Genomic DNA, 16,310 nt, shown 5'->3' on the forward strand with positions numbered 1-16,310 from the left:
GCTCGCAGCCGGGCAGGTTTTCTCTTGGTAGCGCCAGTTGTGCCCACTGAGCCCGTGCCCGCGTGGAACACGCCTGACCCATCGCCCTTCCCACAGCCCCATACGTGAGCCCACCGTGCTGGCACCAGGGCACACGGCCGCTCCGTCCCCCCGGCCAGGCTCTGCAGAGCCGGTTCAGCTCCCTAAGCCGGCAGGAGCCACCCACTTCGCTCTGGCTGCGGCACCAAAAGGTTGCACCAGTGACAAGCCGCGGCGGGGGTGGCGGAACCCGGCAGGCGCAGGGCACCCACCGCCCTCCCGCGCCACCCTCCGCCACGTCCAGCTGCACACTCGCTGTCGCCCTCCCCGCGTTCGGTGCGTGCGCCCCCCGAACACCGGGGTGCTTGGGACACGCTCCGGTGCGCGCACCTGCTGACCTGCGCGGGGCACGCGCGCGGGGCACGCGCCCTCCCCGGGGCACGCCCCCCCCCGGTGCAGGTGCCTGCACCCCCCTTCTCGGGGCACGCACCCAGCGCAGCCGCCCCGTGCGGGCGCTTGCCCCGCCCTCCCCGGTGCCTGCAGCCGCCCGGCGCGCGCCACCCCGCCGCCAGCTGAGCCCCGCGCAAGCGCGCGCGCCGCCCCGGCCCGGCTCTGGTGACGTCACCCGCCCGCCCAGGCGCCGGAGCCCGGCTGATGCCGGTGTGTGTCGCGCCCGCCCGCCCCGCGCTCTCCCCCCCCCCCCCGCCCATGCCTGGGCTCGGCGCCGCCCGCCCGCCCCGCTCCGCCCCGCCCCGCCCGCCCCGCGCTCGCCGCCGGGGCCGGGGCCTCCGCCGGACCGAGCCCAGCCCAGCCGCCGCGGCGGCCCGGGGACCTGCCGCGGGTGAGTCCCGACCGCCCGGCCCGACGTGGGGGGTCCCCTCGCCTCTCCGCCGCGGTCCCGCACCCCCCACCTCCGCCCCGCGTCACCCGCCCGCCCCCCCCCGCACGCCGGCGCCGCGGATCCCGGGCAGGTGCGGGGGTTCGGGTGCGAGGCGCTCCCGCCGTCGCCCCCTCCAGCCCCCCGCCCCGCCCTGCCGGGCACCCACCCGGGGGTGGGGAAACGCGTGTCCCGTGTGCCCCCGCACCCGCTCCGCCCAGCCCTGCCGCGGGCCGGGGGAGCCGGCGGGTTGCGCTGCCCTTTGCTGCGATCGCTTCGCCAGCAATTATAATTTAAATTAAATAAAAAAAAATCTGCCGGCCGGCCGCTGTGGGAGCTCTGCCTGAGCCCCGGCTGCGTGGGGCTGCCCGGGACCCGGCTGCCTCCCCCCCCTCGGGGCGGTCTGGGGGTATTTTCTTCCTTTAGTCTGGGTCTAGAAGGAAGGTCTTAGAGAAAGAAAAGTCCTTTTTTTCCAGCCCTCGCTGCCTTCTTGCTCCGGGGACTGAGGGGCGGCTGACCCCACTCGTGTCGCAGCTTGGGGTTAGGAGGGTTGGGCACGGTGGGGTGGTTTTGTGGCTCCTGGTGTTGTGACGATGCTGGGTTTAACGTGCCTGGCCTTGGGACAAACCGGGATGTGAGCAGAAGGCATCTCCCTCTTCACACAGGTAGGAAAACCGAGCCGCTGCTAAGTGATGCGCCCGAGGCCACGTAGGAGATCTGTGGCGGAGCCGGGGCTGAACCCCAGATCGCTCCATCCTGATTTCCTGTTCGGTGCTAACCTTCCCCGGCTGGGGACGGTGGTTTAACCTCACAGCCTCGGGGTGCCGGGGTAAAGTCCTGCCTGGGCTACGCCAGCTCTTAATCAGGGCTCCGGTGGTGGCAGCCGGGCTTGTGGCCAGGTGCCAGCGGGCTGAGGCCTCTCGGCTCCGAGTGGCGGTTTTGGAGAGCGGAGACGTTTCGGTAAGGGGGATGCGACCCCAGGCAGAGAGTGGGCATGGGCCCTTGGGCATTTGCTTGGACGGCTGGTGTGTCTGCAAAGTCATGCGCAGCTCACGCTTGGGGCTTTAAACTCCATCCTCCGGTGTGGGGTATCCTTGGTCCATGCCCTCAGAACTCAAGCGATAAGGTTTTTCCAAGGGGTCCTCTTCTTTTCTGGTTACAATCCTCTTCTGGTTACAGCCCTCTTCTTTTGTGGTTACGAGATAGGAAACTTTTGGGGGAGAGGTAGGTGATGTAGGTGTTGTGTCTTGTCAGGCCAACCGATACACCTGGCAAAAAACCTTGTGCAAGCCCTTCTTGAGATGTTTTCCTATTTCTGCTCCCCTAAGGATCAGGCTCTGCCTGGCCGTGGGCTTTCTCTTCCACCTAGTGTGGGAGGGTGGCTCCAGCTGGGCAGGGGGGTTTCTCTTTTCCCTGACCACCTCCTCCGGCCACAGTCCCCAACCGAGGGTCGCCGTGTCCTGAGGAATGATTCTCCATGCATAGGAAGCTAGAAGTTTACTTTGTTATCTGGAACAGCTTATTCTACACTAACTTCTCTTTAAGAGATGAGGAAGAAGGGAAAAAAAAAAACCAACCTGAAGATTAGAAGTATTTTATTTACCGTAGAAGAAAACAGCAATTCAATGATAATTTCTGTTAACTAGGTTGTGTCGGTGACCTTGATGTATTTTACAAGTCGGGATGTGTAGCTGAGAAGAGGGAGCAGGCTGTTCCAGTCTGTTTATTGTTTCCTCTTAGTGCATCCCAGTAACCCGCAGCGCACACATGCCCACACAGTTTTGGAGCCCTGACCCACCTTTAGGGGTGGGAAAGAGGAGGTTGTTGGATTGTGTTTTGCTTTGGATACAACCTAAGCTGCAGCTTGTGTTAATTATATTACAGGTGGGTTGGGGTTTAGGACAGGTTTTTCTGACAGGGCTCTGCCCCTGTGATTCTTGCTACTGTAAGAAAGCTGTAGTAACCTGAAGCCCCAAAGTCACGCGCGGGAGCCCATCTCTATCAATAAAATCCTTGTTGTGAAGCCAAGGAAAACCAGCCCCGTGGGGGCAGCTGGCTTTTGTCGGGGAAGTGCAGGGAGCGATGCAGGCAGTGCTCACAGCCCCGTAGCGGGGAAGTCTGGAGCAGGTGAGCTGGGCTGGTAGAAACAGCCATCTGGGTTGCCAGCGGGGGCAGATTTAAAGAGCAGCGTGGCTCCGAGTCTCCTTTATCCAAAGTCTCCCCTCGCTCCGCGGGAAGGTTTTCCTTCTGTTTAGACCTCCTCTTCCTCCCCTCCAAAAATGTGGTGTTCTTGTGTATGCAAGCTTTATCATCTGCCTCGGTTACTATGGTGTTACTACGTAAAAGCAGCTCATCTCGTAGCTCCTGGAATTATCGACAACTTGAGTTTACAGTTGTGTAACCCTGGGCCGTGGGTCTGCAGCCATCCCTTGTCAGGCCTTTCCCGGTCCATGTGATGGGATGGGTCCGGAAGCAGCATCGTTTGCAGGGCACGGCAGTGCCTTGGTCCCCTGGGAGCCTCCTCCGGGCTCCCCGGCACAGGAGCCCGCTGCTCTGTGCAGGCTGTTGCATTGGTGCATCGCTTGCTGTTTCTGAACGCGGGGCCCTATCCTGGGCAGTGATGAGCCCTGGAAGACCCGCTCATGTTCATCCCCTCCAGGGACCGGGCTGCCTGCTCCCTGCCAAACGCAGGCAGGGTGTTAGCTCCCCCAGAAAACTGTCGGGAGTGGAAACAGATAACTGAGGGTCTGTGGAAATCTGGGCAAACAAAAGGCAGAAGATGGGAGCAGGCGTCCCGCCCCCCCATGCCGCCGTCCTGCTCAGCCCCACCAGGCTGTGCAAGGAACCCGCGCAGGCTGGCTTGCTGCCGCCCGCTTTGTTGCAGCGGGTCCCTTGCTCCCCATCTCCTGGTATTGTTTTTTTCCTTTCTGTCTTTTCCACCTGATTTGTGTGTTAAAAAGTATGAGGAAGATTCATCCAGTGGTGAGGTACTTGGTTTGCTCACAGTTAATGTAAGGTATTGTCACCCTTGTTCTTGCAGGGAGCTGGGATGGCCCAGAAATAGGGAGATTTGCTTGGGAGAGCGGGAGCCCAGAGCCAGTCCAGGTTCCCCCCGCCTTGATCGTCCTAAGGATGATTCGCCCTGTGCAGACTCTCAGTCGCTCCCCCCAGGTGCCTCACTCTTTGCATTAGCTGAACAGGAGCCCAGGATGATTATGTTTGTAACTTAGGCGCCTGTTCTAGGTGGAATAAACTTATTCCTGCTCTGGAGGCTAATTTGGAGAAGATCCTGCCTGCTGGTGTTTGATCTCAGGTCATTGTGGTGAAGGTCTGCAGCATCTCTCCTTGCAGCTGTGATGGCTTTTCCGCTTTGTTGAGCGGGAGGGGGGTGATGCTTCTAATTAAAAAGAAAAAAAAACGTGTTGTACTTCTCCCCTTGTTTGTTTGGTTTTTCTCTTTTTTTTTTTTTTTCTTGGACAAATGTTCTAAATAACAATGCTTAAAATGCAAATGGAGTGAGTTTTCGTGAAGTGAAGTCACTTGAGAAGCCCTGGTCGGATGAGGACTGCGGTGGAGTTAGAGGAGCTGGTGATGACACACGGCACAAGAGCAGAGCCGAAGCGGGTGGGTTGTCACCAGATGCTGTCACAGATGTTGCAGCCGTGGCTCATCTCTGCTTGGGGGATGTTCTCGTGCATTTCGAAGACTCCGTGGTTTCTGTCTCCTCTCTCCTTTCAGAGGGACGCTCTGTGAGGGTGCCCGCTCCTTTTTCTACATGCGTGATAAGGGGATGTTTAACTGAAATCTGTGTGCTTTCCACTCCTTAGTCCTACTTTTCTTTTTTAGAAATAATAAAATTGGAGAATGAGCCTTCTAAACTGTGTGTTAAATTGCGGTGATGGCTCTTGCAGTGTCCTTCCTACTGAAGGCAAGCGCTGCCCTTGCCGCTTCAGCCAGGCCCCTCCTTGTGTTTTAGCACTTGCTTGGGGAAAAAAAATGAAATAAAATAGCATGGTGTTAAGGTTGCAAAAGTTTCCATTATAGCTCCACCCAAACGCCCAGTAACGCTCAGAAAGTTCAGTCTGGGTGATGGGGCTTCCCTGCCTGCTGTGCCGCTGGGCTGCTCAAGGGGAAGAAGAGCTGTTTGGGTGTTTTTCTTGTAATACAGAGATGCTTGAGAGGGCCACGTCAGGAATAGGGTGGGGAATGAGCCCTGCGTTTGGCCGCAGAGTGTCCTTGATTAAGAGCCTTAATAAAGAGGGTGGGACAGGTTTAAATAGCGAGCACTTGAAAACTCAGAGAGGCAAGAGGCAGATAAATCAGTTGAAGGGGGCTTCCAGAGAGGTGGCTCTGCTATTTGTGTCAGTATCTTTTAACTCTCCCTCTCCTGAATAGGTGTCTTGAGGTTGTTTTCAGGCTGACTTTTTTGTCCTCCCGGTATAAAGGGGATCTGTTTGCTCCAGTGAGAAAGATAAGAAGGGAGCTAGCGGCTCCTGGAGCTCAGCTTGGCGTGGGGGTGATCGCGCATGCTCTGTTCTCGTGCTTCGATAAATAAAGAGGTTTTCATGGAACTTAGAAAACTTCTCTTTTAGAAATAGGTCAAGCAAATATTTATTTCCCTAAGGTGTCATGCCAGTATTGCACAAATACTTGAATGGGTGGTCATCTTATTTTTCCCTGCTTTGTTTCTTTTTAAGCATATTCAGTGCTTTTTTTTCCAGAGCTAGAGACACACATTAGTAATTGTACATAATCAGTCCTGTAGGTCTCTTTCCATCTGGAAGTCTGTGCATCTCCTACGGACTCATGCTCTACAACTGCAGTGCTGTAAATCAGAAGCCGTGACACCTTTTTTTCTTTATATCCAGGTGCTTATCAGAAAACTGGGGGGGGGTATTTTTTGTTCTCTGGAGGAGTACAGGTCAGCGGTGGGGTCAACTGCCTAAATCAATTTAAAAACAAAACTCCCCAAATACAGCAAAACTTAACAAAGTGGTCATGGTGGTTCTTCACTTTCCCGTCCCGCAGCCCCAGCGGTGGGTTGTCGGTGTCTGTCCAGCAGCCCACCACCCCAGTAAGTCCAGTGGTTGGGTTGTCCCACAGTTGGAGAGTATGGTTACTGCCGAAGGCTTGTGCCCTGCTGTCTGATGGAGCTCATTCTTCTGTCTTCCCCAAATAATTGGGGATCAGCCAGTATCTGTTTGTCTTCAAAGGGGGACTGAAACTTCTTGGGTGTTCTTAAAATGGTAAAACTAAAGAGTTTAGTTTAAGAGGACCAAAATTAGGCTGGAGGTCTTGGATACTTGATCCTGTAGCTCTTCACCTCCAGATCTCCTCAGCATAGGAGGAGCAAGGGTCGTTGCTGTAGTGCAGTGGAGTGCTTGGAGTGTACTTTGTGTAAGAGAATGTTGGAGACGAGGTTGTCTGGGATGCTTCTTGGTGTGTAGCGTATTTAATGAACTGAGGTCTTGAGTCTCTGTGTTAAGGATCCAGCCATACTGCTGGCTCCTCGTGCCTGTGCAGAGAGCAGGCTTCAATGGCTGGAGACCTTTCTGGTGGCTCTGGTCCTGTCTTTGGGCACCAAAATAGCACAAGAACCACTTCAGCCTCTGATGCTAGCCCACGTGCTGGGCTTTCTCTTGCAGCCTGTGTCGTGCCTTCTGGCTCTGGTCAACGTTGTAGAGGTGGTCACCTCTAAACCAGCACCTCGAGCATGGTGCTCAGTGGCTTTGGAGACATTGATGTGTTAGATGTGGTACCAATGGGACTTCTTGACGTGCGTTTTTTCACAGCCCTGGCAAGACGGGCGTGTTTATTCTTTGCATTAAGATTAATTGGCTCTTACGTGTGTTCCTAGTTGCAGGGTGGTCATTAGAGACAAGTCATCCTGAGACATGTGCGGCAGGCTACGCAAGCCTGTGGTGTGTTGCGCTTTGGTTTGTTAAGCAGGATTAAAAACAGACTCCTCTTCCAAAAGGTATCCTCTTTCTTTGCTAGGAATCATTTCCATGTCAGAAAATATTTAAGACAAGGGGAGTGTCTCTGTTTTATAAAGGCAGAGCTAATTTAAAACTGAAAATCCAGGCACAAAACCCCTCAGCCGCGCTAACAGAGGGAAGCAGACTTGCGGTCTGGACTCAGAGAAAGAGGAATGTGAATTTTACATTAAGACCATAATCCACCTGTTAGGCTCCGCTCCTCCGGTCGTGCGTGTACCGTGAAGTGCAGTGGATGTTTTAACAGCAGCCTGCGCTCCCTCCTCCAGTGTCTGGTGTTTTCATGTTGCTTTACAGGCAGGAACGATGGAGGCCGAGGGTAGATGTAGCAACCACTGCAGGTTTGCGGGTCCTTTGCTTTCAGCTTTTCTCCCTTCGCAGCTGATGTCTGCGTCTCAGTGGTGCGGTGTTGTCCTGCTCACCCAGCCTGGGTTGATGGTGCTGATGCCGTGTTTGTGCTGGCAGTTTCTGGAGGTTGGAAATTTGGCCCTGACAATCACGGTACTGCCTATAAAATCACTAGAAATGAAGGTGCTTTGGAGGGAGGCGCCTTTGGAGCCATTGCACTAGAGGTTAATTGTGCAAAAACCCTTTCTGGTGAACAGTCATTGCTGTGTGTACCTGGAAATAACACTTTCCTGAGCTCCATTTGCTATTCCATGCTCTCCTGATTTTGCTGGTGTTCTCTTCTTGCTGAACTGCATGTCTGGATCACAGCAAGCCCCTGATCCCCCTCTGCCTTAATTCAGGGGTGCTGTGGCTCCACCACCCCCCAGCCCTTAGGAGGTGGGTGGTTTTCCCGGGCAGACGCCTGCATCTCTGCGTGCTGCCCAAGGGGACCCTGCTTCTCGGGCATTGCTCTCCTGCAGCGTCCGGCCTGGGGCTGGGCTCCTCCAGCCTCCCCGCCCGGGGGGCCCTGAGCAGCAGCCGTGTCCCCCCAGAGGCAGGGCTCTGCGCCCCACCGAGCCGGCCTGAGCCCCTGCCTGTGCCAGGGGAAGGTGAAGGCAGCTGGCTGTCCTGCCCACCCGCGGGGGCATCTGGGCTGGGCTGGGGGCTCTGGGGGTGCCCTCAATGTCAGGGGTGCCTCTGACTGCAAAAGACAGCGGCAAAGTAAGCCTCACTGTGAGCGACCCTGGCACCCTGCCTGGCCTCGCTGCCAGTCCGTGCCCCTGCTTCGTCATGGCTGTTCTTTAGATGTGATTTTTCAATGTTATTTTCTGCTCTGGGGACACCTGCATGTTTTCCGGGTGGTGTTGATTCCCTTCGACGTTGCAGGACATTTGCTTTTCTTGTCACCTTCTGGGGAGGCCTCGGAGCAGCCTGTGGGTGCCCAGCAGTGGATGGGGAGCAGGAGGAAAGCCGCCGCTTTAGGAGGAGGAGAGACTGGCTTGTTTAAAGCAACTTTAAAGCTTTAAAGTCTTCATGCTCCTACATTGATCTTCTCTGCCATCTAGTATAGGTTTATTTCTTTTTTAATTGTAGTGTCTAACTGTAGGCCAGTTAGAGCTGAGAGGGTAGGGGTGAGAAGGAGCCCTTGCTTTCAGGGGTAACCCTCCGGAAAACAGCGCTGCAAGGCAAACACGAAGCCCCTTGTATGCTCAAAGCCCTTCTATTGGCAATACTGGTGTACCGACACGCGTGCTTGCCCAGGTTAAATGAGGTGGTAAATAGTGTTTGAGATTTACGTAGCAAAACTAGGGATCTCTCAGCCAGTTACCTTCAAAAGAGGGTCTCCATCAGGGCCCTGGTAGAGCTGATAGCTGGAGAACCTGGCCCTTGCCGGTGGGTGTTGCGGGCACGTGTGTCGCTCTGTCCCTCTCACTCTTCTGGGGTGAGGATGGAGCCACCCAAGTCCATCAGAGCTGCTGACAGGCAGGGGCCATCACGCGACGTGTCTGCCACCACCACCTCTGCTCCCCGCTCGTGCAAACCCCCGTTCCTACCTCAGCATGGGTGTTTCAGCATTGCTGGAGCCCTGGGCTTGGAAATGGGGGCTTATTTCCCACGCGTGGGGAGCTTTTCCTTCTTTAATTACAAATGTTGGCCAAGGAGAAAAGGGTATGGTTGGTGTGAGGCAGCGGAGGATGTTGTGAGCAGCAGAGATACTGATGAACACGGAAGGCTTGCTTTGCCTTCCCAAAGTGTCTACTCTGGAGATGTCATTGCTGTTCTGCCTTTCAATGCTCAGAAATGCTGCCTTGTGCATCTGTTCTGCTGGGGTTGAGTTTGTCAAGTCCTTGTAGACATAAGACTCGGAAGAAAATGAAAAAAATCCGCTGAATTTAAAATGTCATGGATTTTTTTTTATTTTTCTTCTAATTTAATCTATTCCCTATTGTGCTGTAAATTCCAAATGTGAATGGGAAATAATCCCACCAGTACAATAATTAGCATGTAACCAGCAGATGAAGAAAACTCAAACTGCTGAACTGATTGGTGAATGCTGACTATTTTCTGAATTAATTTCAATAATCACATCTGCCATTAAAAAGAAGACGGGGCGGGGAGGAAGTCTTAAATTTTCCGCAAGCTCAATGTAGCAAAAAATGGTATGTGCAGTGTAGCTATTCTCCATGTGATTGTAAAAAAGAGATGAGGGAGGTTCTTGAAACTGAATTGCAGATACAAAGTGTTGCTAATTTTGCAACTGAGAAGCTTGATTTCTGTTGCTTTTTTGGGGGGGGAAATAGAAATTAGAAGTCAAATATCCATAATTTTATGTAGGCGTGTGACAGTAAATAGTCTACTGGAAGAAGAAAACTCCCTTGCGGTGGTGCTTTGCTGCAGGATGCAAAAATAAGTCCTCTGGAGGCCATTAATAGTGAAATTTGTTTCTGCATTTACTGTGCATCCATTCAGCACCCGAATATTTTGTTGTTGTTCTTTGAAGGGACAGATGGAAATCAGCATTTGGGAAGGGGAGATTTCAGAGCATCCAGGAACTGGGCACCCTCTTACTGCATGGATCTGCGGCTCTTTTCTACCCTGCCTTCCTCCGCTGCTTTTTTTGGCCAGTTACACCCCAAAGGTGGGCAGTTGGAGAAATTCTCTCTCTGCCTTGGTGTCAGGTCCAGACAGCACCAGGAAAGGTCACCCCTGCAGAGCTGTACCTGGCAGCTGGTGTAATTACGCACCTGAATTCACATTCAGTATTAGCGGAGATGATTTTGTTTCCTAATGCTGTTTTTCCCCTCCTAAAGTGGCCCTGGTCGTTGCCTGGCCGCGACCACCTCACCCTCAGGGCTTATTTTCCAAACAGCGGAGCACAGGTGATTCTGCTACCGGGTGTTGAACCAGAGCATCACTTTAGAGATGCTTTAAACTTAGTTTTAGCAACATCTGCTAAGTTGTGATGTAGTTTGGGGCTTGTAGGCATAAAAAGATGTTATTTAGAAATGCAGGGGATGGTCTGCTGAAACCATGGCCCTATAAGTGTTGCGTGTGAGCATACCGCGCTGCTCCGCAAAGGCGAGAAGTCCCGGTGCGTTTCATGGAGCGACCTTTTTATTAATGTGTTTGCAGAATTAGGGCAGTTGGAGGTGCCTGCGATGTGAAATGCTTGCTCTGGCATCAAGCCAGTGATCTGGCGCACCCCTCGTTTTCGGCGTGGGGAATGAGAGCTGCCTAGAGCCACCCCATGGTGTGGCAGCCAGGGGGGAGACCGGGTCCCAGCGAGCGTCCCTGGTGCGTGGCTCTCGGGTCCTCTCCCTCCCCAACGCTCAGGATACGGCGATGTTGTCAGATGTTATTTTAAAAAAAATTACAAAAGTCAGGGCAGTCCAAGTGCTTTGAAACAGTATTTATTATTTTATAAATTCAAGCCTGGCGCTCTGTGGGAATGTACGCAAGCGGATCACTACGGTATTCTCTTTGCATATTTTCCTAATGTTAGAGACGGGCTCAAAGAAGTATCGCATTGTTTCATTTCCCCTCCATACTTCATGTTTTTCTAAAAATAAAAGCTAATGTCAACAATCCTACAATAACTAATGAGTGAATGTGCACGTCCTGCACCCGATTAATTTTTTTTTTTGTGAAAAGCAAGATTAAGCTGGTAATCACATTATGAGCTATGGATAAAAATGTATCTTTTAAACCACCCCACTGATGGATTTTTTTCTTTTTGTCTTTTTTAAAATGCCATTAATCAAGTTAGAAGCTGAAAATACTCTTGCAAAGCAGAGACTGAGAAAAGTTACTTGAGGTGAGTAAACAAGTTGGCTTTTTTTTTATGAAAGCCAAAAAAAGGGCCCACTGCCGCTACGTGTGTTGAGGGTACCTTAAATACAGAGTCTCCTTCAGTGCTGACAGGCATCCCAAACACCTTTTGTAATGAACCTCTAATTATAACTTAGTGACTGCATAGGTTCTCTGGATCAGCTTGGGAATATTGCACCGAAAACCAGGGAGAATATTTATATTTTCTGCGACTGATGGGTGAACTGGTTTTAGAGCTGGATGTGGGGAACATGGTACATAGTACTGCATTTATAGAGTGTTACAGAGTTGTGCTTTCTGCTGTATGATACAGTTTTGGGGTTAAACTCTGCATTTTGGGAAATACTTCCCGAATGCATCGGTGTGGATTCCCAAATCCAGACCTCAGCTGAGCTGGTTGGAAAAGGGTTTGGCTGGTGGCCAGCTCTTGCAGCCCATCGCTGGCTCTTGATGTCTGACCCTGAGATTAAAGCCCAGCACTTAGAACCAGGGACTTCAGTGACAATCTCAGCTTTTTAAAGAAAAACAGACCCCATGAGCTTCGCAGTTATGGAGAAAAGCTGAAAAATGGGAATTCTTGGGCAGAGGGGGTAGGGAGATGCCCTCCTCTCACCACCCTGCATTAGCCTGGTTATTTCCCAGTATCCCAGACTGTGAGCTGGTGCTGTGGCGTTCGGGGCTTGACTTATGGTTTTAGAAGTTGGCATGGCTGATACTGGCAAGCTGATTCTCTTCTCCATTTATTTATTTCTTCCCCCCTTCATTTTAATACTGTCTCCTGGGAGATTCCAGCTGAAATCTATTCATTGCTGAGATGTTTCTTTTCCCTTGCGCTGTGGATGCCGGGTTCAGTTTGACTGTGGCTTGTTTCTGGCGTGGAAGGGAAGGGCAGCAGGACAGAAGACCTGTGCTTGCCGTTGGGGGTGTGCGTGCGTACGCCCCTGCAAAGATCCCTGTAGGTGTTGCAGGCTTGTGGTGTCGTGGGCTCAGCCCCTCTTCTACAGAAACAGCAGAGCTCTGCGTCTGTGCCACCAGGGCTTGTCCTCTTCCTCCCCTGGGCTTTGATGGACCTGCCTTGCTGCACTACTGAGTCGGTGTGGGGTCTTATTTCCATTTATATTTCCCTTGCAAACTTTAATTAGAGGTTTGTAAGACAGCTGATCCCATCTGATGGTTAGGGATAACAGCGGATGGCTTTCTGCTGGCGCAGAAGCTCTTGGAGAATTCTGGCACGTGCGAAGGGATAGGGAGAGGCCGCAGGGGCAAGGATAGGGAGATGCTGGGGGTGAGGGAGAGCGGAGCAAGTCCTGCCCCGCTTTTTTTTTTTTTTTTGTTGGCAGGATTTTGCCCAGATTGGCTCAGCAGCCCAGGACACGGACCCTGTCTAGGCAAGCAAAGCATCCCTGCTCAGCTGAGCCCTGAAGTTCGTGCTTCCAGCCACGCAGGGCCTCCGTGGCTCTGCTCCCACGTCTGTGGCTGAGCATCGGCTGAAGAGCGCAGCGGCACTGGGGAGGGCTGTTCCCCCTGGCGCTTGCAAAGCATGTGTTTTGGGGATGCTTCCATGGTTGAAGCTCACGATGTGGTTCCTCCCCCACAATATTCCAATGTCACCAGTGAGGTTCTGCAGAATCCTGATGGATTATCAGTTGGTTTGATCCAGCTTCAAAGGTTCCTTCTGCTTATCCATCAATCCTTGAAAATCTGGATCGCGTTTGCACTCCTGCTTGAGAGTTTTTCTCCGGAATCATGTCTAGACACTTATCTTTCTTCTTTTTCTCCAAGATGAAATCTGATATTCTCATGACCTCAAGAGCTGAAGCTTTTCCTAGCTGATGCTCCCAGCAAGAGCATCTTTTCTTTCTCCAAATATTTTGAAGCTCATGATCAAATTACGAGGCTTTGGCACTGCCACTTTGGGTGCTATTTGTGTGCCAAATCCTGCTGAATAAGTCTTTTATCACAGATTTGTAACAGTAGCTGTTGGAGGGAGAGCTTCACAGGAGAAGTGCTTTCAGGAGAATGCTTTTATAAAGGAACACTGTCCTGAAGAAAAAAAAAAGTGCCTTGCAGGGGAAAAAAAAAACCCAAGCCCAACATTTTTCTTGTGTTCATGTAAAATTTGCCCATTATTTTGGGCAAGTAAAGTTTTGCTTCCATTTCTAGACAATTTTTTTGTCCTCTTTGTACAAATGAGTACCGTTGTGCTCCAGACATTTTCGGGGGGTGGGGAAAGACATTTAGATTCTGACTAAGAAATGCCGAAATCCTTGTTTTGTGTGACTCTCCGCAGCCTGAGCCCCAGCCAGGTCCCTGCAGGAGCTGGGGTTGGGACCCAGCTGGCAGTTTGCTCAGATGGGGCGCGTTTGTAGTGGGAAGAGCAAAGCAGGAAGACCAAAGGTGGGTCCCTTCATCTGTTCCACCTCAAGTGGAAGGAGGGTTTAGGGAGCAGACAAGGCGGTGGGGTTTCTGAGCAGCTAATGTAGAAGTAAGGGAGGGTCTATATCCTCTGGCTGTGGAGCGCCCAGCTCTTGTGTCTGCTCTGGGTCCCGCCGACCTTCCCTTGTGTCCACTGTTGAGTTGAACTGTTTCTGGTCTCTGCAAGAGCTGGGTATTTCTCAATGGCAGAAACATAAAACTCGTTCTCCCATGTGTTTGCCTCGCAATTAAAAATGCTTTTCCTTTAAAAAAAGAATTTTTCATGGGAAAACCTGCTTTAAAATTAGACTGGAGTCTGAAAGCATTTTGGTTGCTGCCTTACAGCCAACAGCTAAGGGTTCTCTTGCTGAGCATCCCCCCCGCCGAGAAGGGAGAGCATGGCATTTTGCTCCATTTTCAGTTTTGGTTTGGATTGTCATACTCTGTTCTTAAGTAGCCATTTACTCTCTTTCCTGTCTTGTTGGCACAGAAGCAAGAGAATAAAACATTAAAAGAGGAATGTGATTATAATCCCGTAAAAATTGACAGAGGAATTTGGCAGTGGTTACAGCCCGTGAATGTAATACATAATATTTTATTCATTTTTTAAAATGGTTAGTTTTCAAGCTGGCAGTTTAAATGACAAATCACCTCTAAAAAGATATCGTGGACAGTGTAAAAACTGTCAGTGTGACTTTTCTTTGCTAATTGTGGAGTTTAAAAGGTCCGTGCACCAAAAAAACAATAGGATCCTTTGGCTTTAGCCAAGCTGCATGTGGAAGCTGTGTGTGATGAGGTCCCTCCTATTAATAATTTGTCTTATAATAGGGTTGTCACTGCTGGCTCCCAGGCTTTTTTATACCTGAGTTAACAGCAGTGCTGCCTGTCCCAGAGTGCTCAGGGGGACTTCTTGGTCAAAGGGAATCTTTTGGGGAAAAAAACCCCTTATTTTTGCTTTTGTTGTCCCCTTGCTCCCACAAACTGCTTGTGAATGGGACCAGATATTGCAGCTGGAAGAGGCTGGCGATAGGGGCAGAGGAACTGTTCAGATATGTTATTGAATGTATTGACTGTTCAGACACATTACTCAGCATGGAAAGCAGATCCCAGGGGACTGACAGAGTTCCCCATCCCAGAATATCCCAGCTCGCAGCAGGAGCTGGAGCTAACGAGGCAAAACCCTCCGGGCAGTGCAGGAAGGGAGCCGCAGCTTCCCATGTCCTGCGGGATGCTGCAGGCTTGAGATTTTTGATCGAAAGGGAAACTAGTGCTCTTCTGTTTCAGCTGAACTGGGTAATCACAGAGATGATCAGAGCCCTGTTAGGCCTTGTATAAAACATGCAACAAAGTCATGATATCTTCTTTTAAATAACAAATAGTGAAATTTAGATATTTGTGTCCCCTGTGGTCCTCAGAGCATCCTTGTGGGTAGTTAAATGAAAACGAAAAGGGTGGGAGCCTGCTCTGATGTTTACTTTTCTTGGAGCGAGAAGCTGACTGTTGTTTGCAGACCTTTAATGGTCGATGCTGTGTATACCTCTTTTTTAAAAACCAACCTGAATAGGATTTAAAATTTTTAAAACTCTGCAATAGGGATTTTTAGCTTAATGAGAATATTCCATAATTCCTTCTCTTTGCAATGTAAAAAATGACTAAGGTAGACATGAATTGGACCATGTCTCTATCTGCTTGTAAATTCTTGGAGATTGGGCATAAAACTCATCTCTCTTAGCTGAAAGCAAGCATCGTGGAGTAGATAGGTGTGTAGAGCACAAGGCTGGGGGAAGGTGTCCTCTTCTGGTTCTGGCAGGAGAGAAGAGGTCGGCTGGAGGAGGTCCAGAGAGTTGTAACGACATTGACTGGAGGTCTAGAAGCGACTGGTTTGAAGAAACCTGAGTTGTTTGGCTCTAGATAAGAGGAGGAGGAGGGAGGAAATATATCTTCAGGTGCCTAAAAGAGAAGGTGGTGGTTGCTTTCCGCATTCACAGGGGATAGGGCAAGAGGTCACGGTCCTAAAATTGTAGCGAAAAAAGTTCAGATTAAATATTGGGCGATACTTTCCCTAAAAGTAATAACTGGATTTGATGATCTGAAGAGCTTGTGGAGCATCAGTTGTTGGAAGATGAAAATGGCTTGAAAATATCTTCCTAATATTTCACGATGGTAATTCTTGTGTGATGAAGGTGCAGTTTATTCTCCCGCAAGTGGGAGTTGTCTCGATGCTTTCCGGTGCTCCCACAGTGCTGGCATGGAGTGGTGAGGCTAGAAAGGGTTGTTTGCAGTCTAAAATAAGCAAGAGATGACAAATGATGTTCTGGGGCTTAAATTTTCATGCACTTAAAAAAATTCAAGTGACTAAAGATAATATAAGTTTGCATGCCTCTCTACAAAAGCAGATGTTGGCTAGAAATATTTTATGCTCTTTGGTTCTAAAATTGAATGTTATGGATGTTAAATTGTATGGCTTGCCTCTCTCGATGATACAGCCTTTCCAGGACACTGGTTCACTTGAGTTGGAAGAGACAGAGAGGGGATGTGAGTGATGTTGCCTTTAGTATAGCTATTCCTCTTTAAAGGAATATCGGTAAAGACAAGTTCCCAGCTCTGTGTAAATACTAGAGAAATAGAAACAGCCACTTTACAGATCCTAAATGGTAACTTGCCAGTCCTTCAACTGTACCTTGGGAATGGGAACCTTTTTAGAACAGCGTCCCACACGCAGCAGAGACTGCAGGGCTGGGCGGTCTCTGGCCTCTCTCGGGAGGTCCCACGAGGCTGAGAAGTGT

General features: G+C 50.9%; 1 protein-coding gene across 1 annotated transcript in view; it reads left to right on the forward strand.

Annotated features, from left to right (window-relative positions):
• Nucleotides 1-734: 734 nt before the first annotated feature.
• Nucleotides 735-16,310, forward strand: part of ZHX3 (zinc fingers and homeoboxes 3) — a 51,262-nt gene continuing 35,686 nt past the window's right edge. The window contains exon 1 of the mRNA XM_064465753.1: nt 735-859. The gene's annotated coding sequence lies outside the window, so the exon portion shown is untranslated. The remainder of the gene's footprint in view (nt 860-16,310) is intronic.

This window comes from Phalacrocorax carbo, chromosome 14 (genome assembly GCF_963921805.1).
Source record: "Phalacrocorax carbo chromosome 14, bPhaCar2.1, whole genome shotgun sequence".
NCBI lineage: Eukaryota > Metazoa > Chordata > Aves > Suliformes > Phalacrocoracidae > Phalacrocorax > Phalacrocorax carbo.